General features: G+C 41.8%; 1 protein-coding gene across 4 annotated transcripts in view; it reads left to right on the forward strand.

Moving 5' to 3' along the window:
• LOC140726642 (progesterone receptor-like) overlaps positions 1-25,822 on the forward strand; it is a 299,505-nt gene that overhangs the window by 217,078 nt on the left and 56,605 nt on the right. The window lies entirely within an intron of this gene.

Below are 25,822 nucleotides of genomic sequence, written 5' to 3' on the forward strand. Positions count from 1 at the left end.
GGAGATTTGAGAAGGTAAGCCGGGATAGGGAAAGATTTTGAATTGACAGTTGTTGACATTCATTGCAAACTTTTAGCTCTTGGGTTTCAGATGCACTAAATATCATCTGCTGGCTTTAAACTATCAGAGTGGGTTATGCTACCATTTCAGGCTAAGACTTTATTAACTTGCAACACTTTACAATTCCTTTACATTTCTAAAATATAGTCCCACATTTTTAATTCTTTTTTTACACAATTAACTGACTCGCTTTTATTCTAGATTTCATGGAGTATTGAAAGCTCTGTGTTTCTGCGAGGATTAAACTCAGATACAGTGTAAATTTGCTTAAGAAATTTAGTACCATTTGAAGCACATAGCCTAACTTCTTGTACCGATGGACATTGAGGATGTTTTTACCAAAAGTTGGTTATAAAAGAGTGTAAGAAAGTTAACACAGGATAACAAAGTAAATGAGAGGATAAGAGCTTTGCTGAACAGTTGGAAGTGGGCAGTGTTCCATGGAATTCAGGACTTGGAGTGTGTCCGTTCACTGGTCATGTCAATGAACCGGATATTAGACTATTCCATATTCCATACATAGCACAAGAGACAATGTTAATACTTAAAGACCAGAATATCTACAAAGGATAATTGAAAAAGAAAATTGGATAAGAAGAAGAATTTCAGGATGTATTTTGTATACATTTCTCTGCCATTAAACGTACCTATTGAAAAAAGTTCATATCTTATAATAGATGGAGGGGAGTGAATGGGGGCGATGAGATCATCAAATCTCAGCTTCTTTAAAGAACAGTCTAATTGGTCATATTCCACTGTTCTTCTCTCATACTTCTGCTCCTTCAAATGGATATCCTTCTAAAAGCAACTATAGAATCTGTTCCCGCCACCCTAATCAAAATACATTCAAAATGTCAAAACTCAAGCACTGTAGCAATAAGCTCCGCACATCAGACTTGTTAGCCTCCTTTGTTATAAGGAAGACAGATCCATTTTGGTTTATACATCCAGAGAGAGGGATCTCAGGTGTCTGGAACCAGCCTGGGGCAGTAGGAGGTTTGGGACAGCAGATAGGTTTTGTCAGATGAATCAAGAACTGGTGAAGGGGGATGATTAAGTCCACGGGACCTCAATGCTTTGTTCAATGTTCTGGAATTTGGCGTTAGATAATTCACTGGGATGAGAAAATATAAATCTGAAGGTGAGTCATGGATGAGGATTAATGAATTGGACTGATAAAACATTTGGAAAGTTGAATAGAGTCAGACCTTTGCTTGTAGCCATGGGGTTGTGTTTGAAGGTCATGGAACATAGTTTAAATGTTTAACATTTAGAACATTAGAGTAGGTTAGTGTTATGTATTGTAACTCCAAAACATGAAACCAATGGAAAGGAATACAGGGGAGCCAAGAGATAATGTGTCTAACATCATTTTTACTTTAAGCAAGATGCGTACGCATGACACGATGGCATGGCATATGCCATTTATGTACTTTGACATGTAGTATAACCTGTAATGAATTATTTAAAATGAACAAGAATACTTAATCAAATGATATATTTACAATCTCACTCAAACATTACTGAAATATTAAATACACAACATTCCTCCCTACATAGCTATAAACTCTGACCCAATATAGAATGCATCTCAACTTTTACACATACACTATATATATAGTTTATTCTATAGTACAACTACTATATACATAGACATCCACAGCATTGTAAAAGTTCAATTGTCCTAAAAATGTAATTGCTGTGGAGGATTTCTTACTCTTGTTGGATAACGTCTTTCCTGACAAAGGAGTTACAAAAGGGATCATTCTGCTTGACAGGTGAGATGTGGCTGTGAAACAATCTGAGGTTCTGGGGCCTCCTCCATGGTGGTTGTAGGAGTTGACTCTGGGACTGCAGGAAGTGGTTCTGACAGCTCTGGACACCTTTCTTCTCTAACAATCAGCTCTTCCCTCCTTAAATGATCAATGTCTTGTCTCCAGAGATATCAGACACAATCTCCACTCTGTAGGAGAGTGGTCTAGTTCTGTTCTTTGTCTATCTGAGTACCCACTTTTGATCATCTCTGTAGCCCCTCATTGGGACTGTTTGTTCAGGAGTGAAATGTCAGATTTCCTTTTGAAGAACCTTGAAAGTGTCTCAGCTATTTGTTTTGTCTACACCTTTTGAGACTGGTTTTGAAGAGATCCAAGTGTGAATGCAAGGGACAACCCAAGAACAGCATAGCTGGTGAGTTATTGGCAGTGTAGTGTGCTGCATTGTGACGTGCAAGGAGAAAGTTTGTGAGCTTCTGATTCAATGTCAGTGTAGTGTGTTCTGCTGACATTGCTTGCAGTGCGTTCTTTAAACTCTGAACAAATCTTTCCACCAAGCCATTTGTAACTGGGTGAGGTTGGCAGATAGAATATGCCTTACTCAATTCATTTTCAGGAATGACTGAAACAGTTCCACAACAAACTGTTGTCCATTGTCACTGAATGAGTGTTCTGGAACACCAGTCCTTGCAAAGAGGCTTCTCAACACATCAACAGTGTGTGAGGCTGTTAGTGGTGGCTGTTGGGAACACTTCCAATCACTTTGTAGCTGCATTCACTATGACTAAGAAACTGGTGCCCATAAATGGTCCAGCAAAATCTGCCAGGGCAATGCGGGCTATTCCCAGAAAGGCAGAGGCACTGCTCTTGGCAACAGTCTAAACAGTGAATGGCAGTTGCTCAATCAGCTGTTCTATCCCAAGCTACCAGATAAATCTTCAAGGCAATGCTTTCATTGTGTCCATACCTAGGTGACTGAAATGTAGCTCTTCCAACAATTCAGCTGTGCAACAACTTTCAGACCCCACATAAGCAAACTCTGTCAAGGGCAGGCTCCCCCCATTGTGGTAAAAATAGGGGATCTGTGATTTCTGCTGCATATTCCAGCTACTTTGAATGGCCATGTAGACCTGAGACAGTGTGGGGTCTTTTCTGGTTTCCCTTTGAATCATCTCTGCTGTAATAGGGAGACTTTCAGTTTGCCTTGGAGAGAGTATGTCCAGAGATGTGTCCTCTTTTGTAAATTTTTCAGTTATTTCCTTTTCCAGGGTTAAAAAGGTCAATCCATCAGCATTTCTGTGATTAGTTGCCCTCTTGAATATAATTTTATTATTGTGTCATCCAAGAAGCAGAGCTCATCTCTGCATTTGTGCTGCTGCTGTTCATGGAACGCCACTGTATGAAAATGGATACCAGTAGTTGATGATCAGTAACGAGGGTAAATTCTCTTCCATACAAGTACTGGCTGAAACATTTTACACCCCAAGCCAGACTCAAGGCCTCTGTCAAACTGCACATAATTTTTCTCTGCAGCGGTCAGGGAACGTGATGCAAATGTACTTTACCTTTTTGAAAGCCACCTCACAGTGTGCTATCGTTGCCATTGCTTCCTAATGTGTAGTGTTACGTATCCCGTAACTGGATCACTTACCAGCAAAGATAGAGAGGTCCACTGAAGTCTGATGGTACCATTTTCAAACGTTTTTATTTATAAAGGGGCACAAAAGGAAGGTTAATACAAACATTTTGATAACATACGTCGTCAATACTCAATCTAAAGCGTAGGTATAGTAATAACCAATAAGAAACAAACTCTATCATTGTCTAGGGGTAATGTATATATTGTCCGCTGTATATCTGAAAGTCTCTTGCGATCACTGTAGTTCCACCAGCTGCCGTCTGTTGTGGTGTCGCATTGGTGCACTTTGTTAAAGAGAGAGAGAGAGAGAGAGAGAGAGAGAGAGAGAGAGAGAGAGAGATATTGAATGGAACGGTTACCTGGCGGGTTTTCCAACCTTCAGGAGTTTGGTTCGTCGAAGTCTCGTTGGGGGGTGGCCGCTCACTTGTGGTCTCTCCTGTAGCTAAAGCCGTTCTTCCATGGTGAGGTCGCCAATCCCAGGCAAGGAAAAGACGCACATGAACCCCACCACTGGCTGTCGCTATTAAATCGCTGTCGCAGGATTTCTAGCGTGTCTTCTGGTGCGTCGGGGGGCCATCTTTACAACCCCTCTTTTATCTGAACTCATGGGGTCTCAGATGTCAATCAGGTTGGGATGATGCAATCTCTCTCCATCTCTCCACCCACGTTGCCCTGAGGGTATACACGTAGTACAGTTCCCAATTCACAAAGGTGTCTCCACGAGACAATGACCACAGTCGCCAGCTTTGCCTCGCCGTGAAACGAGGGACACCGCACGTATCTCTCTCTTCTCTTGGGTCATTGACCCCCCCTTCACTAGGGCTCTGGCAATTCTCACAAAGGAGGGGGCTGGGATCATAACACTTCCCCTCTTAAAAACGTTTTTACCAGCGGTTAAAACGGAATGGTACAGAGTCTTACAGAGTTTTAAGATTTAACATAGTACAAAAGCTTTTCTTTCAACTACAGAGCTGTACCGTCATACATGTTTCAGCGTCTAAACTGTTAACGATTACAGTGTCACTTCCTTTAATATGGTAACATCTTGTCCCTGACTAAAGGCTGGTAGCATCAGATTTCCACAGGCAGAGTTCCAAGGGGGTTGTCTTTGTTATTCACATGCTTTGTCAAAAATCCCGTACAGCCGGTTTTTCTATTTAAAAATGGCACCCCCATTAGCCGTCACCTCTTTTCCGGTGAGTTCCTACGTGGGGGACCTGGGTAATTTGGCGAGGTACTCTCCCGCCTTTCTGTTCCATAAGGGTTATTCTCTCAACACCATGTCCCAAACTTAAATCATCATGGGAATTTCCACCCAAATCTTTAATGTTACACAGGTAGCTAACCCTTTCATCAAGACCATGCAGGCTGATGGGTTTCAGTTCAAACCTTTCCCTCAGGCCGCATTTAAATTTCGGCCTTTTCACAGCAATCTCTTGAATAACAACAGCGTGTGGGGCACCTTTACATTCCAAATCAACCTGTAATCGATGCGCAGGCGCCACGTTACCAAGCCCTCGTTTCTGTAGCTTGGTTGCTTCTTCTGACACCAATCTAAACTTTAAATTTTCTTCATTCGATTTGGGAACTACAAACTTCCCGTTCCCTTCAATAATAATGTTTATCCCCCCATGGTCGAGTTCCACTTTAAGGTTCACCACCTGGGAACCCTCCCTTCCCCCAATTACCAGGGTTAACCCTGTCTTCACTGAACCCAGTCCATCTGACCCACAGGGACAGCATTCCTTTTCAACTGAATCAAATACCTCAGACCTTTTCTGAGCTCCATTACTAGGTTCAGTACCACGTGCATCCACATCTTGGACACACTCAAACGGGCCATCTGCCTCTTCCAGGCTTTCAATACCCGTACCCTTTTCAAATTCTAACTTCCCCTGATCCTCCCAGTTCCTCTCTGGGCAACTCCCTTCCGGAGTAAACTCAACCCCGCGGGCTGAAACAACCTCGTCTGCCAACCCAGCAGACCTCTCCAAGGTAATGGCATCCTTTTCATCTAGGACTGCCTTCATCTCATTCTCGGGAACACCTTGATAACTCTCAACTTCTTCAAACAGGGCTGCCACCCCCGACAGATCATCCATGTCCAACTCTGGACCTTTTAACAGCTTTTTCCGTCTCTCATCTTTATTTCCTACCTCTAGGACCTTTCTCTTCGCTAAGAGCAGATCTCGCTCCTCTCCCTTAACCCCTTTCACTTTACTACTCTTCGGTTTACCACCCTCAGAACCCTCGTGGTACAGGGTCGGTAGGACCGTCTCGGCCAAATCAATACTGGCCAGATTTAAACTGCTCGCTTTCTCAGCTGCCTTTCTCGACAGGCTGCGAATGCTCGCGCCTGTGGTACAGACTGGAGATGCGAGGGGCGGGGCTGCAATCCTCACAGGCTGTTTGAGCCGTGTCCAAACCTGCCCCCCGGCTAAATCATTTCCGAGGAGGACGTCCGCGTCAGTTCTCGGGAATTCTGATGGCACCCCTATTTCGACTGGTCCAGATACCAGCTCACAATCCATAATTACCTGATGTAGGGGCACCATTTCTATTCTTGTACCTATCCCCTTCACGGCGACCATTCCCCTTCTCTGACCGAAATCTAGTATCTCACGGCGGATCAACGACAGCTCCGCCCCGGTGTCTCGCCAGATTCGGACGGGAATGGGTGGGTCTCCCCCCTTCACGGACACGGTTCCGGGTGACAGCCAGGTCTCTGACCCTTCTCGTACTCTGTCTACCCAGGGCTCGCTCGTCGATTTACTGATTACCACGGCACACCCGATAGGGACCGCTGCTCTCCCTTTTTCTGACTCCTTTCTCGGAGCAAAGCACCTAGAGGCAATATGTCCTCCCTTCCCACAATTAAAACAGGTCAAGCCCGGAAATCTCAGGCCGCTTGGCCTTTCCCCCTCAACCTTACCACTAGCTCCCGGCGGGACCTCTGCCTCAGCCGGTGGACTTTCCCTACCGTTCCGACGGTCTCGCGGGTAACCTTTTGGTGAGGAAATCTTTATCCTGTGGGTTAGGGCATATTCATCTGCGAACCTAGCAATTTCTGAGATGGACTTATTCGGCTTCTCATTCAAATACATCCGGATCTCCTCTGGAACACACCCTTTTAATTCCTCAATCAGAAATAACTCCCTGATACGCCCATAATCCCCGTCCACCTGTTCCGCGGTGCACCAACGGTCCAAGAGCACACCCTTTCCGTAGGCTAGCTCGGTATACGTTTGATTCCACCCTTTCCATAAATTTCTGAACCTTTGTCTATACGCTTCAGGTACTAGCTCATAACTCTGGAGAATGGCCTCTTTTACTTTGGCATAATTCTCCGCTTCCCCTTCCTCGACGGTCAAGGCCGCATATGCTCGTTGTCCCTTCCCCTTTAACACACTATGTAACAATGCCACCCACTGCTCTTTGGGCCACTTTTGATTTACTGCCACCTTTTCAAAAAGCAAGAAATAACTATCAACATCCGACTCTTCGAATGGAGGTACTACCCTCAACTCCCGACTAACATTAAACCTCTCCTCTCGATCTAACCCTAGATCTCTTCGCTCTTTCTTTAACTTCTCCATCTCCAAGTCATGTTCCCTCTGTTCTCGTCTCTCCTCATACTCTCTCTGCCTTTCAGCTCGCGTTCTCTCGTTCTCGGCCCGTTCCCTCTCATTCTCGGCTCATTCCCTCTCGTTCTCGGCTACTTCTAGCTCTTTTAGCTGAATTTCATGCTGTCTTTGCTTTTCAGCTTGGTCCTGCTCCCGTTCTTTCTCTCTCTCAGCCCGTTCTTTCTCTCTCTCAGCCGCTTCCAGCTGCTTCATTTTAAATTCATGTTCCAACCTTAATTTCTCCAACTCTAGCTGATCCACCCCACCCGCTGCTACTTTTTCAGGGATATTTTCCAAGACCCCAGCTTCAAACACTTTCTTCCCAATGTAATACCAAGTTATGGCCCCTCGCACCTCCCGCTTTTTCATGGACGACCTCACTTCTGCGAGGTCCAATCCCTTCGCCAAATTTAACAAGTCTGATTTGGTGGCTGCCTCTAGCGCCTCTACAGTCGGGTTTTTCATAAATTCATCCACGTCCATCTTTGCTGGTTTCCCGTCTGGCTACCCACGTACCAGATCCAAAATTTTTTTTATATTATTTTTTTTTTGACTTACAACCCAATTCACTGCCCTCCCAATTTGGTTTCAAATCTCGAGACGAGGCTCCCACGTTGTTACGTATCCCGTAACTGGATCGCTTACCAGCAAAGATAGAGAGGTCCACTGAAGTCTGATGGTACCATTTTCAAACGTTTTTATTTATAAAGGGGCACAAAAGGAAGGTTAATACAAACATTTTGATAACATACGTCGTCAATACTCAATCTAAAGCGTAGGTATAGTAATAACCAATAAGAAACAAACTCTATCGTTGTCTAGGGGTAATGTATATATTGTCCGCTGTATATCTGAAAGTCTCTTGCGATCACTGCAGTTCCACCAGCTGCCGTCTGTTGTGGTGTCGCGTTGGTGCACTTTGTTAAAGAGAGAGAGAGAGAGAGAGAGATTGAATGAAACAGTTACCCGGCAGGTTTTCCAACCTTCAGGAGTTCGGTTCGTCGAAGTCTCGTTGGGGAATGGACGCTCACTTGTGGCCTCCCCTGTAGCTAAGCCGTTCTTCCGTGGTGAGGTCGCCAATCCCAGGCAAGGAAAAGACGCACACAAACCCCCCCACCGGCTGTCGCTATTAAACGCTGTCGCAGGATTTCTAGCGTGTCTTCTGGTGCGTCTGGGGGGCCGTCTTTACAACCCCTCTTTTATCTGAACTCACAGGGTCTCAGATGTCAATCAGGTTGGGATGATGCAATCTCTCTCCATCTCTCCACCCACATTGCCCTGAGGGTATACACGTAGTACAGTTCCCAATTCACAAAGGTGTCCCCACGAGACAATGACCACCGGCGCCAGCCAGCTTTGCCTCGCCGTGAAACGAGGGACACCGCACGTATCTCTCTCTTCTCTTGGGTCATTGACCCCTCCTTCACTAGGGCTCTGGCGATTCTCACAAAGGAGGGGGGCTGGGATCATAACAGTAGTAATGAGTTCAAGGGCTGGAGCACCGTAGCCAGGTTTGACATGAACCTTTTATAGTAATTAACAAATCCTAAAATGGACTGCAACTGTGACATGTCCTTTGGTCATAGGGCATCCCCCACTGCTTAAAATTTCTCAGCACACTTGCGTGATCCTTGTGCCTCGATGATGTGACCAAGTAAGTGATGTTGGCTTTAAAGAATTCACACTTGTTACATCATGCTCTGAGCCCATAATTTCATAATCTTTTTAACACTCTCTTGAGATTTTGGAAATTTTTGATCCTTACTGGTAGCAGTAATGTCATCCAGGTAACACTGAGTACCTGGGCAGCCTTGCAGCACCTGATCCATAGCTTTCTGCCAGAGTGCAGGTGCAGATGTTACTCCAAAAATAAGCCTATTGTAGTGATAAAGCCTTGTGTGAGACTTTATGGTAAGGAACCCTTTGGACTTTTCCTCCATCTTCATCAGTAGGTAGGCCTCAGCCAAGTCGACTTTGCTGGAGTGCTTTCATCCAGAAAGATTTGCAAAAATATCCTCTATCCTGGGCACAGGGTATTAATCTACTTACAGTATTGGGTTGACATTGACCTTAAAATCACAGCAGATCCTGACAGACCCATTGGAACCGCAGGGACCACTGGCTTTGCCCAGGAACTCCACTCAAACTTGGAAAGAATTCCTTCAGCTTCCATGAGATCTAGCTCACTGGCTACTTTATCATTGATGGAATAAGGAAGAAGAAGGGCTTTGCAAAACTTGGGTGTGGCATTTTCATTTAACACTCTTTTACTTTTGATATGTTTGAGATGTCCAATCCCATCCTTGAACACTGCTGTGGCATCAACCAGTATCTTTCTTAATTTGCTTTCAGTTGACTACTACAGGGGATGTGGCATGCAAATGGTGGGTAGACGTCCAATAAAGTTATAGTTGTCTCAGCCAATCATGTCCCCACAATGCTGGTTCATCTGTTTTACCACATACAAGCCCAGAGTGGCTTGTTGATTGTTGTGTTTCACTGTTACGAATGTCATTGCCACAGGAGTTAAATTTTCTCCAGTAGAAGTTCTTAGTTGGATATCTGCAGGCTTCATTTCAGTATGTTTGAATACTGTTCAAACTCATTCTGTGGAATGACTGAAACATCCAAGCCAGTGTCCAATCCCATTATAGTCAATTCTCTTCTGGTATAAGCCAAATTGTTTGTCTATTGTTAGTTTTCACATTTTAAACCTTAGGGCTACCTAGTCCAGTGTCATTCTCATCATTATGAATTTCTTTATCAACAGCATGCAGATTAGTGCTTTTTTTGAAAACACAGCTTGACTTGTTATCTTTTTCTCTTCCCTGGGCAGTCACTTATTTTAATCTGCCCAATTTTTTCTTTGTATGTGTATGTTGGAGAGAGAGAGAGAGAGAGAGAGAGTGAGAGGTGATGCCGTTGCTGTTGAACCTTCCGTTATCTTCCTGTCCTGTTACGGTCACCAACTTTAACCCATACGACTGTTCTTCAGTGGTAGACCTGTCACCCAGGCGAGGGTGGACACACAAACAAGTCCCCACTGGTCGCACTTTCACACACTGTGAGCCACTGATTAATTCCCAGAATCGATCCTCCAAACCCTCACCTTCACATGGGTGCACAATGCTCTTCCAGTGTCCCGTGGTGTGTCTGCTTGTGTCTTCACAGACCTGCTTTTTATTTCCCCTTGCGGGTTACCAGCTATCCATCACCTGATCTCGCCTTGCTGTCGCAGCAAGAATCCTCACAAGCAGGCAAAGAAAGTGTCCTTGAAGCAAAGGTAAACAATCAGCAAAATCCATAATATTAAGTCATGTCTCTCTCTCTCATCTGCAGCAGGATGCCTCTCCCCTCTTCTTCTCTCTCTCTCTCGCATTAGCAGCGTAGTTCACAGGGGGGGTCAACTCTGGACCCCATCTCAGCTTGGTTTGCTCATCACAATTGAAACAGTATTTCATCTGCTCTTTTAAATGTAAGTTGTACTGGACTATTGATGCTGCCCTCACCTGCATCTCCTCCATTTCATGAACATCCATGCCCTCCTATCTTTCTACCACCTTAACCGTGATAGAGTTCCTTTTGTCCTTACCTAGCACCCCATGAGACTCTGCATCCAACACGACATTGTTCGCAACTTCTGCCATGTCCAAAGGGATCCTATCACCAAACATATCTTCACCTAACTCCTTCCTCCTCCATTTTTCACAGGGGTCACTTCGTCCATGATTCTCTTATCCATTCACTCCTCCCCAATAATCTCCCTCTTGGCATTTACCCCTGAAAGCATCCAAAGTACTATACCTGCCCATTCACCTCCTTTCTCATCTCCATTCAGGGCCTCAAGCAGTCTTTTGAAGTGCAGCACACTTCACCAGCGAATCTGCTGGAATCATCTATTGTGTCTGGTGCTCTTGTGGTGAGGCCCGTCATAAATTAGGGGATCGCTTTGTCGAGCACATCTGCACCGTTCACCAAAAATAGAACTTCTGTTGGCCAAACATATTAATTCCAATTCCCATTCCTATTCTGACATGTTGGTCATGGCCTTCTCTCATTCCAAAATGAGGCCACCCTCATGGCGGAGGAGCAACACCTTATATTCCACCTAATATCAATATCTCATTCTGGTAAAAAAAATTCCATCACCTTCCCCTCTTCTAATATTCCCCACCCTGGCTTCTTATCTCTTATCACTCTGGGTCCCCTCCTCCTTCCCTTTCTCCTATGGTCCACTCTCCTATCAAATCCCTTCCTCTTCAGCCCTTCATCTTCCTGGCTTCTCAAATCACCTTCTAGCTATACTCATTCCTTGCCCCCACCTTTTTATTTTGGTGTCTTCCCCCGTCATTTCCAGAGCTGAAGAAGGATCTCAACCTAAAACATCGACTGTTTATTCATTTCCAGAGATGCTACCTGGCCTGCTGAGTTCCTCCAGCTTTGTGTGTGTGAGTTGCTTTGGATTCCCAGCATCTGCAGAATTTCTTGTGCTTGTAAGTTGTGCTTCAGTTAAGAGCCGTTCTTGAATGATTTCTTATAAGTTTCCATAAACTGAACAAAACAATCTCTCAGTGTATCATTACTCCCATCACCAAACTGATAATGCTCAGACAACTTCTTCAAGTCAGCCATGTATGCTGAAATGGACTCCCCTTGCTCTTGATTCCATTTATGAAACCTAAAGCATTCTGCAATCAACAATGGTTTTGGTGCTAAATGTTCCTGAATTACTGTCACAATATCTGAAAAGCTCATTTCAGCTGATTTGGCTGGAGCAGTCAAACGTTGAAGCAAACCGTATGCCTTTAAACCCGATGCACTCAGAAAAACTGGCACTCATTTCTCATTGGCTGTTCTATTTGCATTTTAATAAAGCTCCATTCACTCAGTATACAAAAGTCAGTTTTCTGTTGTTATCAAGCACTTCAATCTTTCCAATGTAGCCACCCATTTTGGCTCTCTTTTTTATGATTATTATCACCCAGTACTGACCATTTATGAACCTGTGAATTCTACTGTTCTCTGCATTTTTAATTAAACTCAATTTTCTTTCCTTTTGCGAAGAAAATTAATATGAAAAAAAGCATACTGCACTTTTTTTTAACTCAGACATCTCACAGTGTTTCAACAGGTAGGTAGTTGTTTCAGGTTTGTTTAAAACTTCATCATCGCCACTGCTATGTTTTGTAACTCCAAAGCATAAAATTAATTGCAAGGAAAAAACGGGAGCCCAGAAGAATGGGTCTTTGTTTTGTATTTTGTTTTAGGCAAGATGTGTACGTATGATGTGGTGGTGTGATGATGTGTGCCATTTTCTTACTTTTACATACAACCCATAATGAACTGTTTACATGAAACAATATTACTCAAATATTGCTGAAATAATAAATACTCTATGGACAGTATACAGAGAGTGGTGAGGATTTGGAGTTCACTGCCATGGGTGGGTGATGAAGCAGCCCACTTTTAGGTTCTGATTGAATAAAGAAAAAGGTATTCAACCAATGCAGAAAGAGGATGTTAAAAGAAGTTAAGAATGATTTGCTTGGATGTAGGACAATAGGAAATATGAAGGACAGGAATTTGCTTTTTTCATATTGTAAGATTTCTGAAATTCTGATGATTCTTGAGTTCTGACAAATGGTCTTCAGCCTGAAATGTTGACTTGGTTTCTTTACAATGGGTCCCAAACACTTTTAATATATTCAACAGATTCCTTGGCTGTTGATAAGAAACCTGCAATCAAAGTGGCAGTGGATGGAACAGAGATTTTTTATTACACGATTATTCCATTAGAGTCATAGAACATTACAGCTCATAAACAGGTGCTTCAGCCTATCTAGTCATGCTGAACCATTAATCTGCCTAGTCCCATCAACCTGCACCTGAACAATTGCCCTCCATACCCCTCCCATCTACGTACCTATCCAAATTTCTCTTAAGTCTTGAAGTTGAACCCACATCCGCCAATTCCACTGACAGCTCGTTCCACGCTCTCACCACCCACAGAGTGAAGAAGTTCCCTTCATGTTCCCCTCAAACATTTTAGCTTTCACCCTTAACCCGTGACCACTAGTTCTATTCCCACCCAGCCTCAGTGGAAAAAGCCTGCTTGCATTTACCCTATCTATATCCATCATAATTTTGTACACCTCTATCAAATCTCCCTTCATTCTTCTACACACTAGGGAATGAAGTCCTAACCTATTCAACATTTCCCTGTAGCTCCTGGCAACATCCTTGTAAATTTTCTCTGCATTCTTTCAGTCTTATTATCATCCTTCCTGTAGGTGCAGTACTATGGAGAAGTCTTGTACACATATATACTGTTTAGCTAGGGTGCCTAAAACTTTTGCACAATATTATATTTGTAAATGTGGAGTGGAGAATGAGTTTGTAAATCTGGCAGGAGCAAAGGATGTTCAGTACAGAAAGGGTGGAACAGGTAATGGAGAAAGAGTGCCGGGGCAAGAGGGTAGCATGGGTGCAGATACACCAAGCCCTGAGACACCAGGCAAAGTCATTTGATTCCAAAGAATTGCCTTATTGATCATTACAGAATACCTCTCTGTGAGTGTGTGGGTTTCCTCTGAGTGTTTCTGTTTCCTCCCACACTCCAAAGATGTATCGGTAAGTAGGTTAATTGGTCATTGTAAATTATCCCATGATTAGGTTAGGATTGAATTGGATGGAGCAGTTCGAAGGTCCAGAAGGGCCTATCCCATGTGGCATCTCAATTAATCAATCAATAAATCAGAATTCGGAATACTCCGAATTCCACCATCCTGATTGGCTGACACTGCCTTCCTAAATTGAACAACAAAGCCCCTTATCTCAGCTCGAACCCAAACAGGCTGAAAGCAGAACAAACTGCTGTTATAGAACTGCTAAATACTTACAGCATAACAGTAAAAAGCTTAAACAGGGCGTTACACTCGCCCCCCACCAAAAATAGTCATGTCCTCGTGCCTTTGAAACTTACCAACCCATCATCAATACACAGTTTCCCAAGGAATTTCATGATGTCAGGACCTCCAATCCACTTGTGAATGATCGTGTCATATCTCACTTGGGGGATAGACGCAACACTCTGTTCCACTGGTGTCCCAAAGGCCAGCCTACTTGAAGGGGTCCTGACTGTTTCAGATCACAATAATTTTACCTCTTCTTCTCTGTTTGGTTAACCGCTGATTTACTTCCCAAAGGTTTTCCTGTCCTTCACACTCCCACTTGAAATGTCCATCTTCTCCACAGTTGTAACAGAAAATACCGGTCACACCCCTGGTCCAGGGGACCCCACTCAGTAGCAGCCCATGCCTTGGTAAGTCCCACCAATGGGTCCAGTTTCCTATCAGCCTTGTCAAGCTTGGTGACAGCACCAGCTGATATCATCCAAAATACCTTGGCCTTCAGATCTTCCACAACATCTTGCAAAACCCCCACGTGTGTGTCATCAGAGGTCGCTTTAGCAACAGAAGCTACTGTCAAGGACTTTGTCCTGCTGACAGAAGCCTCCCATTCCTCCATCACATTTTCCTCCTCTCTAATTTCTCTGAGTAACTCGGTAAAAGATGGAGGAGGGTGTATCTTGCGGGTCATTCAGATATGTAGAGCAATCGTCATATGACAAAACGCCCTTCACAATTTGCTCCATCCTCAAGAAATTTCTCTCGAACAACTGAATGCCCCCTTTGTGGCACAAACAGTGCAGCAGTTTCTCCAACCTGAAAATGTTGGCAGACAACTTCTTTCCTTCCTCCTGGAGCGTATGTCCAAAAACTTCAGTCTAAGATCATATGTACAAACCCACTTAATCAATAACAGACTGTACACTGCATATTTAAAAATGTTATTAAAGAAAAGAAGGAAAAAAGAACAAAAGGGACATCATAATTAAACAGTCAAATGTGCACATAAGTTGGAGCTCATCTTGAAGTTGTCTAATTCACGCGCTAAACCCTCAGTCTGTGTAAAAGCACACACAACCTTCTGAATGTCACTCAAAATCCTTCTCGAACAAACGGGCTCTCCCCACGGAAGTACTGGTTCTTCCTTCCAGAAGCCATTCACCTGCACAAAGCACCTTGTGCAACAGGGACGGCATCCTCAGCCATCTTCCCTCCTGCCTTCTCCCAGCTCCCGCTAAAAAGACCTTGACCCACACCAGTGTCTGTCACAAAACCTCTCCGCTCAGCATTCTCTAGAACCTTCTCCCAATCCCACCATTCTGATTGGCTGACACTGCATTCCTAAGTTAAACACTAACCCCTATCTCATCTCAAACTCAAACAGGCTGAAAACAGAGCAGATTGCTCTTATAGAACTGCTAAAATGAAATACCTACAATATGACAGTAAAAATCTTAACCAGGGCATTACACCTGGAACATTGAGTTCCCAGTCCTGGCTTCCTGCAACCAAGTCTCACTAATGTCTGCAATGTCATAATTCCACGTGCCGATCCATGCCCTAAGCTCATCCGCCTTTCCTACAATATTCCTTGGAATATACATAACTCAGAACATTAGTTGCACCATGCTCAATCTTTCAATTCCTAACTTTGTATGTGGGCTCAATAACCCCTCCACTATCTGCTGTGGTGTTTTGGTTCCCATCCTCTGCAACTCTAGTTTAACCCTCCTCTCTTCAGCACTAGCAAGCCTTCCCTCAAGGATGTTAACCCCCACCCCCCTCCAGTTTAAGTACAAACTGTTTCTTCTGTAGAGATCTCACCTTCCTTGGAAGAGAGTTCAGTAATCCAAAAGTCTGAAGGCTTCCCTCCTGCATGATCTTCTTAGCCATGTTAAACTGTACATCATTCCTAGTTCTAGCCTCACTAGCACTTGGCATGGATAGCAGTCCTGAGATCATAACTCTGGAGGTCCTGCCCTTTAACTTAGCAACTAACTCCCTGAACTCACTTTGCAAGACCTGTCACCCTTCCTACCCATCCTATTGGTATCAACATGGACAACTCTGACTGCTTACACACTCACTTGAGAATGTTGTGGACTCAATCTGAGATGTCCCTGATTCTGGGACCCAGGAGGCAACATTCAATCTGGTAATCTTGTTCTTGTCCACAGACCCTCCTGTCTGTTCCCCCAACAAATGAATCCACATCACCATAGTTCACCTCTTCTTCCCGCTTACCATCTAACCAACAGAGACCTGACCACAGTGGCTTTCCTCTGCTAGGTCATCCCTCCTAACAGTATCCAAAGTGGTATACCTGTTTTTGAGGGGAAGAGCCGCAGGGGTACTGGGCACTGACTGCTGGCCCCTTTCTCCCTCTTTTCGGTCACCCAGTTACCTGTGTCCTGCACCTTGAGTGTAATTACCTCATTGTATGTCCTGTCAATCAACCCCTCAACCTCCCAAATGATCTGGAGTTCATCCAGCTCCAGTACTAAGTCCTTAATGTGGTCTGTGAGAAACTGCAGCTGGATGCACTTCTTGCAGGGACACTGGAGGTCTCCCTGCCTTCCTACTTCCTGCAAGAGGAGCATTCCACTATCCTGTCTGTCATCCCCTCTGATCTAACTGTGCAATAAAGCCACTGCTTCTCTTCAGCAAAGCCTCTATGAAACAATGCCTGATCTCCCCACTGCCCACTTCATACAATGGCTGCTCTACTTAAACCTAACCTCTTTTCATTGGCCCTTACCAAATGACTAACTATACACAATTTCCAAGGGAAGTGTGTTGCGCAGAATGTCCTGATGGCTCTCACTCGCTTCTTTTCATTCTCATCAATGCTCCCCAAATACTATTGCTCACCTACACAAGGGTACATTTACACTGGCCATTTACTGTACACCATCAACTCTACAACCTGGAGATGTGAAAGGAAACCAGAGCAGTGGTTGTAAGGATAGTTTGCCAACTCAATCTAGGCAGCATTGGAGGTCAGGAGGTTCAGATGTTATCTACACTTGCTAGCTCTCCCCAGCCAAATCATCATGGCTTATGTTTATCTGAAGGCCTTGATGTGCAACAGAAAAAGGCTCAGGAATGAGACAAGCTGCCCTTCTCTTACCCGCAGGAGAAAAAAAAATCAGCAGACGTTCTTCCCACAGTAGTTTGAAGAAGCCTCAGTAGAAGTAGAGTTTCCTGAATAAACAACTATGCAATACAAAGGTAGAGAAGGCTCCTTCATGCTCAGAGAGCTCAGATGCACTTGGCTTACATCCTCTGTTGCTGTTCAAGTGAGGCACAGAATGACCTAGGGGAGAGTCTCATGATGGCATTCAAGATGTTTACTGCTCATTGAAGGTTTATGCCTTTGTAATGCTGATAGCAATGTTCTTTTCAACAAGTTCCAGACCTCTCCAATCTTTTGAAATCAATGCGAAGAGTTTTGACAGCACCAGCTGTAAGAAGACCATCATGGGAAAGAGCTCTAGATGCAGTCTCTGTGGTCTAACCATCGCTGACGGGCTGTTCTCTGCTTCGTAGTGCATTTTGAGGTGATGAGGAGCAAAACAATCCCATGAAATTAGTCTAAGCAGTCTGACTAAATACGTCAGATTTAGTAGCAGGAAGATGTGATGGGGAGGAGCAACTACACTGTGAAGCTGAGTCCTAGCAGACTCTGGCTCAGTTACTTTGCTGAAGTGTTTGCGTTGCTTATTCTTGACATGAATTTGGCATCATTGTCATCTAACAATCTGATGTTTTTATCCTTTATTAACATTGCTGGAACAAGGCCAAATGAATAATAGGTTTCCAATTCATAGTGGTGCGATTTGTTCAATAAAACTGAAGTGTTTAACTTCCACTTTGAGGGACATATAAAATAACATCTTTATGTTAACAGTTTTAGAAGTATTGACTACTGAGGGAAGATATTTTGCAGTAGATATGTACCACATCGCAAGTTCTGAACCCAAATATAGATCAAACAATGCACTCATGATCCATTTTCTTTACAGTCAAGTGGAATTTTCTGTTAACATCAAATCAGGATATCTTATCCGTATGATAAAATATAGATATAAAACACTTGGAAGCATATTAATATACAAATATGCAATTAACATGTCATAACTAGAGAATTAATTCAAAGTAATTATTCTCTTAAGGAATTATTAATGTGGCAATGTCATAATGAAGGTAAAACCATCAAAATTGAAGACATTAAAGAAGACCAAGTTAATTAAAAATTGTAACCAATTAATGTTGAACAGTTGTTTAAAAAGCTGTTACACTGTGGGCTTCAAAGAGGCCTGCCAGCAATAATGAGTTTGAATTGGAACTGGAATTCATTTATTATTGTCACGTGTACTGAGATACAGTGAAAACCTTGTCTTATGTACTGTTCATACCGATCAAATCATTGCACAGAGCTTTGAGGTAGAACAAGTTAAAAAAATAACAATGCAGAATAAAGTGTGACAGCTACAGAGGAAGGGCAGTAAGGAGCTCCCGGCCATTGTCTGTAAGGACTTTGTACATTCCTTCCTTTAACCACATGGGTTTCCTCCAAGTGCTTCGGTTTCCTCCCACAGTCCAAAGACGTACGAGTTGGTTGATTAATTGGACATTGTAAATTGTCCCGTGATTAGGCTAGGATTAAGTCAGGAGATTGCTGGGCAGCTTGGCTCAAAGGGCCTATTCCGCATTGTATCTCAATAAATAAACGATATCCATAACAATCTAGGAGTCTATCTAATTCTACTATCATTCCACAATTTGAGCTCTTCTGAAAAGTAGATGGTGTAATGAATCATAATTTCAAAACAGCATAGAGATATGAGGAAAATAAGCATATAAGATGTTGTGATGTAAAACGGGAAAGTGCTGGAAACTTAGCAGTTCAGGCAGCATCTGTGGAAAGAGAAACAGATAGCAGTTCAGATGAAAGGTTCTTTGTTCAGTGAAGGTTTTTTTTTCACTTCTATGGATATGTCCTGACCTACTGTAAGTTTCAAGTACATTTTAGTTTTATTTCAGAATTCTGACATCTGTAGATTTTTCATTTCCATATAAGACGTTGTATTTGAGCTAAGAACAAGGAGGATTGAAAAGCTGAAAGTGACAACTGCATTTAAGACCATGCTTATTGGTTCTCCATTTTTCCTGTTACTAGCTGGTCGTAGCCATCTTCATCAGCAATAGTAATGTGTGCTTTTTCTAGATCTTCTGATGTGCTTTCTTTGAAAGCTTTTGATTCTTTCTGTCATTGGATTGACTACAATAGAAGACTTTCCAGATAAGGATGGAGAAGCACCTGCAATAAGAACAGCAAGCTGCAGATGTCGAACATGATGACTAAAAAATCTTCACCAGGTTGTTCTCAGAGTGAAATGAAATTGATGCCATGCAATAAGACAAAAAAAATTGAATTTGTGCTGCTTTTGTAGAGCTTCATCCACTAAATACACGCAACTGGAATTGGACCATGAGGTTAACTGAGCCCTGCACAGTTCTATTTCCAATGACTGTGAATATGCAAACTTTGCTCGTTCATTTACCAAGTTAATAATGCTAAATATTCAGAGTTCTACCAGAGAGAACTGCACAAAACCATTTAGAGAAATGACCATATCTTTCCCTCTGCCTGGTATGATGGAACCATTGAATTCAATGTTTCACTAACATTAGTACTTCTTTCTTCAAAATGTACCAGAGATATAAAAATATACCAACTTCACAGAAGAGAATAGTTTCAACCTTGTCAAAGAGCAGCAAATATGTTGTGCGCATCTAAAAATATTGAAGCAATAGTAAGACAATACATCATTTAATAGGAAAGGATAGGTGAATCAGCAAACTCAACAGAGTGTCCGTATGCTGCACTGAAATGGAAGCACAAATACTGGGCTTAATCTCAATTATTAAGCAAGAAGGGTTCACAAAATGAAGAGCTGTCAGCCCACTTCAATTCGTCTCCTATCCTGAACTGCTAGGAGTAAAGAGGAATATCCCAGTCTTCTGTCTGTGCTAAAGGCTAAGCTAATTAATTTTCAGGGTGCTGTCACAATGAAGGGTCAAGATTCAAAAATTAATTAGAAGTAATTTTATGGTTATGATGCATATGCAGCACCAAATAAAACTATACTACTTTGACCTGATACGATTTTGAAGTCCTTTTGTAAAGGTACCTTGATTGGAGCTTCATCTCAATAATGCATCTTGCCAGTAATGGGCATACATTGGAATTAATCAAAATATGAATGCAAATTGATTTAATGAGTCCAAGCAAGACAATACCCTACACACTTCACAGTTTAAAAAATGAGGACTGCATTATGAGAAGAATCAACAGGCACTCAGTTTGGAAACTAATGTGCATATGCTCCAAACCACAGAAACTCTTGAGCTGTGATTCAAGCTATTTGTTGTCCTTCTGGTGCAAAATACATTTTCTTTTCATTCTTTTTGATAACTGAGCCTATTTTAAGGCTTAATTTACCCTCTCTGAATGTATGGTTCTGTCAAGCTTGTTTTAATTTGGAAAATAGAGATCTTGATGGGATTAACCTCAGCACAAAAGTTTATTGAGTTTCAAGTTCTCTTGGTTTCAGATTTTCATTGGTGACTGCATTGATCCTCATTGACCTCCAAGTCTACGTGAAAAATGTTCATCTTCAACTGAGGGCCCATAATTTGACAAGCCTATAATCTTCAACAGCTGAAGCTGTTGCCATAGACCTGCTGTACCAGATTACTGCTCATGAACTAAAAATCAAAATCACCAATAAGTCTTGGAAAGATTAATTGCAGGAATGGGTTTCAAGAGCACTTCTTCACTAAATAATAATAAAAAAACAGAACATATATCTGCTATAAGACCTAGAAGTGTTTTATAGCTATAACTAAAACAATATGCTGAAACTGGGAATATATGAGGCTGCAGAAGTTGGAATCTGGAGTCACTCAAAAGGTGCTAGAGAAACTCAATAGGTTAGGGAGTATCTATAGAAGCAAATGGACAGCTGACACATTTTCGGGAAGACTCTTTGTTTGAACCCACTGATTTCTTCCAGAACCTTCTGTGTTCCAAAAATTAGGAATGTATCTTTTGTTTTTAGGATTTATTTTAATTACAGTATATGGAGGAATTGCAATCATAGTCAAAATTTAAAGCTTCTTCCAGTTTCATTATATTGAGATCTTGTAGAAAGCTAATTAAATGCTACTCAGATTTAATTGTTGTTGGTTTCCCTTTAGTGCAGAGCCTTGTATTTTGTTCATGTTTGTCTCTCTGTAAATCTGTGTGCACTGCTTCTGTCACAGAGATCACTGCAACCACAGCATTACAAAGTAATGCGTGTAAGTTGCTTGGAGTGTAGAAGCTTCTACACTATCAGCCTCCTTAATTATTGTGTATAGGTTCACTGTGCAAATTAAGAGTTCCTAATGACCCTGCATAAGGTTTTCAATATTCACAGGCTTCCTTGGTTTTTTAAACAATCTTTGCAGATGCAGTAAATCAGACAATAGAGATGTTCCAGAATTAGCTAAATCTTGTGACCTATTCCTCCCTTTTAATAATCCTTACCTGGAAATGTGACCAATTCTGGTAGCCTCCCATTAGGAAATGCTTCCAGTTAATTCTCTGTTCTGTTTTCAAATATGTTGCCATCTCTTGGTCTTTTTCTGAGAAAGGAGGAATAGCTCCATTTGTAGGTAATATACTGTCCAAAGCATGGTGGATGCTGTCAGGTCAGGATACCTGAAATATTAATTCATTGTGAAGGAGAAGCTGTTCTTAGATTATTTTTGTCTTGTATGCAATAAATTTAGTTTGCTTACTTTGATTGGAGGTATTTCTTAAGTTTGATATTCTGACCGCTAATCATATGACAAAAGGTATGGAATTACTGGCATTGTATCACATGACGTTGGATCATACTTGTGGCCAATGTCAATGGAGGTACATTATTACAGAAATTCAGGCCTTTTATTTGCACTTTTGTGCCACTGCCTGATTCAGTTCAAAAGAAAACAAAGCCAAAGGAACACAATGGGTGGGGAGGCTCCCTTTGTTAAGTCCTCTCTAAGCCCCATTTCTGTTCCCCAGGATTCTTCCACAGCATCTCCATTCAACATATGAGCCCCAATAATGTCAGAATTTTGAGCTTCACAGGCATGTTCAGAGTTCAGAGTTGTGTTCAGAGTTGGACCCTATATGAGGGTGGCATCAAAGGTCATTTCATATGTTTCATGATGTATGGTCTTGATACTTGACCATTCATTGTGAGAATCCAGTCTGTGGATGTGCTCATTTATTGACATTGAAAATATGCTGCTACCAGAGCACATGATGCTTTGTGTGCAGATTTATATTGCTCTGAATGGAATGTTAACATTTCAGTGCACAGCAAAGGAAAGCAGTGTCAAATTGTTGGAAATATCATTGTTGGATATGACGTTAAATCCAAAGCTTTACTTGCATGTTTAATTGAATGGTAAAAGTGATGCTTTTGAAAGAACATTCCTCTCACAATCAACACCACCTGAAGTAAATTTGATGCTCATTTGTATTTAAACTCTTTGATCTCTCTACGTGCAAATCCACTGCCTTTCTATGCAATTTGCGATACACAAAGTATAACAAGATGAGAATAAACCCTAAATGAGCACAATTATTATGCTTTACCTGTATATGCCTTCAGCACTGTAAGAAAGCAAGACGTTATGCCAGGAGATGTATTAGGCATCCTCTTTATATATCCAGGTGATATTTCAAGTTTATGGAAGATTTTGCCATATGCACCTGAAAGTGTTTTAGAAATGGTGGTATACCAAATGCTGTGCATTATTTCTCTGAGCAAAGGCATACCGGAAATAGCTAAAGAGCAACAATAAACATTGAAAGATGTGGATCTAGTAAAGGTTATATTATTATCATGCAATGGGCCCATCTGCATCCTATTTCCCAGTGAATTAAGGCTACATCCACACTACACCGGATAAATCCGTAACCAAAGATTTTTCTCTTTGTTTTTAACCTCCCTCCACACTAAAATAGCATTTTCATCTCCTGAAACCAGCGCTTTACAAAAACCCTTTCCAGGGTGGATATTTTTGAAAATGCTGCTCAGGCAGATCACTGTAGGTGGGGTAACTGGAGACTTTTGAAAACACTGTCAGACAGCAGCACGCTATTTCATTGTTTTCTTGAACGCAACCTAACAATTTCAGAACAGACGGCAATGAGACTGAAGCCAGAAGAGTTAGAAATGTACTCACCAAATACTTTGACCCTTAACTTACTGAATAAGTAAGTATACTGTACTCACTTTGCCCTGTTTTCTGTCCTTGCTTGTATGAAGGTGGTTTACCTATTTATGCAAGTACTTCTCTGACAATAGATGTGTAACAGCCTAATGTAACATTGTATGGAAATACAAGATAACACTGATGCAGACATGTTTTATACATTTAACAAGGTGCTTTATTAATGCAACAGAGTTAGTCAGTTTTTCAATGTTTGTCGTCAATGTTTTCAATCTGTCCGTGAACTCCCTGTCGGTTGCCTCCATATGCTTCAGTATTTGTTTTTTTTTTATTTTAAGTTCTCCTGTGCGAGAGCCAACAGCTGTTCATCGTTTTAAGTTTTACTAGTCTGTAACTACACAAACGCGCACTTTCACGGCAAGATTTGACACCAAACATGCCACTTGTTTTTGGTAGATGTGTCCTGTGCATGCCCAGTAGGAGGAGATTCGGCAAAATCTCTGCTTCAGTGTGGATAGAGATATTTTCAAAAACTCATAGTGTGGTCGCCTATCATTTTTACGCGAAACCGGCGTTTTCAAAATTATCTGGTCTAGTGTGGATGTAGCTTAAATGTGAATATAATCCCACCAGGAGTAATGGATCTTAACACCTCATTAGTAGCAGTAAGAGTGATCACAGGGACTTTCTTAGCGCCTGTACTTTGTAACTGTTGGATCTCTGAGGTAGATACTCTTTGTTTATTGAAGTCACCTTCTGTGCTCAGGACACATCTGATGAATTAACTGGGTCAAAGTCTTCGTCACAGTATAGTGATCACCTTACAGCATGCGCTTGAATAAATTCCATGGATAGTTCTTCTTAGTTTGAAAGCTGGCTTTTACAATCTAACTGAAAAGGCATCTGAGGTCAGTTATGATGCAAACCCTCTGCAACTGGCATTCTGCATTTCTCTCTGCTCTTTGCTCACCTTTTAAGTGCAATTTTGTGATTCCCATCTGAAACCAATTACCACTCCTGAAAGGGCATATTTCTAATATAGAGTGGATGGCAATCGATTATACTGGTATGCTGATTTAAACTCCGATGAAGAGCTTGGAGTCATTTGGAAGCAGTCTGTATGTCAGAGACAGAGAGAGAGAGAGAGAGAACGCAATAGAAGGGATGTTTTTCCTTACCATTATTCTCAGATTTTGAAACAAAATATGGTTAATTTGATTTTCTTGCCATGTGGTTAAAAAAGCTGAATTCTGCAAAAAGAACAAAATATTACTTGCCCAATAATTGCATGCCCTATTGTGATTAAGAAACAGATGTACTGTAAAGATACAACCTGTAATCTCCATGCCATCCCACAGTTTCTTGTTGCCCTATACCTCATGCTATATACCATTGTAAAGAGGCATTGCTGCTCATTTTAATTTAGGGCCCTCATATTAGTAAAGATTGTGTACTTAGAATTACCACTACGTCACATTTCCAATTATTATATGTCACTTTCTGCAGAAAAATTCAACAAAAATATTAATTAATGAACATTAGTGTGCTTTATACCACTTCTAACATCTTGCATGGATCTATATTCCATGAGGATACCATGTAAGTACCAGGTCAGTGCTGATCCAGTTCTCTCCAGGTCTTAATATGTAATTAATACTGTTGATTCCAGATAATTGAGCCATTGGTTAATCAGGGCAGCCTCTTAATTGGGACAACTCTTAAAGAACAAAAACAAATCAAGAAAATAGCTGAGATTCCGTTTGCTTACTTGGAACATTGTGCCACTTAATTGGGACTGGAGACTGCCATCAAACAGTTTCTAACTAGTGTCAGTGGCATGCACGTTGTGTGGCCGTTAGACACTACACTCTGCTTAGAGTTTTTATACAGTATCACATTTGTGTGCTTGTGTTCAAAAAACAGTGATTGTTGTCACAGATTGTTGGCAAGAAAATCAGCAGTAAGTCAATTCAGTACTGTTTTGCTCACTGCTGTTTCAAGCATTTAGTCTTGGAGATGCCAGAAATTGCCAGGAGTGAAAATGAAATTATTTCACTACTTCAATAAGTTAGGAACTACGAAGAATTTGAAGGTATCAGCAAGCATCTTGCATGTTATAATGAAAAAGAAGATTGGAGGATGCAATCATCAAAACCATTGTCGAAGGCAGTCCATTATTTGTTCTAGGAGTATGCGCTGGTTTTGTTTACTTACAGTCAATCAAAAGAACATGGCAGCATACATTGGATGTATTCCTCAGTCAGTAAATAATAGGAACTTATACACTGTATTAGTTTTGGTAGAGTTCTAATTTGTTCTGTATTTCATTTAAATACATAATTTGTTACTCAGTTAAATAGTTGCTGAATTTTTTATACCCTTTCTAAGCTATTTCCATGAACTTCAGTTAATTGGGACAGTTGCATAATTAGACCAAAATGTACTGGTCCTGATGAGTCCCAAACAACTGGAATCCACTGTATTTAAAATTGTGGAAGAAAGTGGCATTTAGTAATTGGAAATGAAACATAGTAATAACTC

The sequence above is a fragment of the Hemitrygon akajei genome, chromosome 4 (assembly GCF_048418815.1).
Source record: "Hemitrygon akajei chromosome 4, sHemAka1.3, whole genome shotgun sequence".
Lineage (NCBI taxonomy): Eukaryota > Metazoa > Chordata > Chondrichthyes > Myliobatiformes > Dasyatidae > Hemitrygon > Hemitrygon akajei.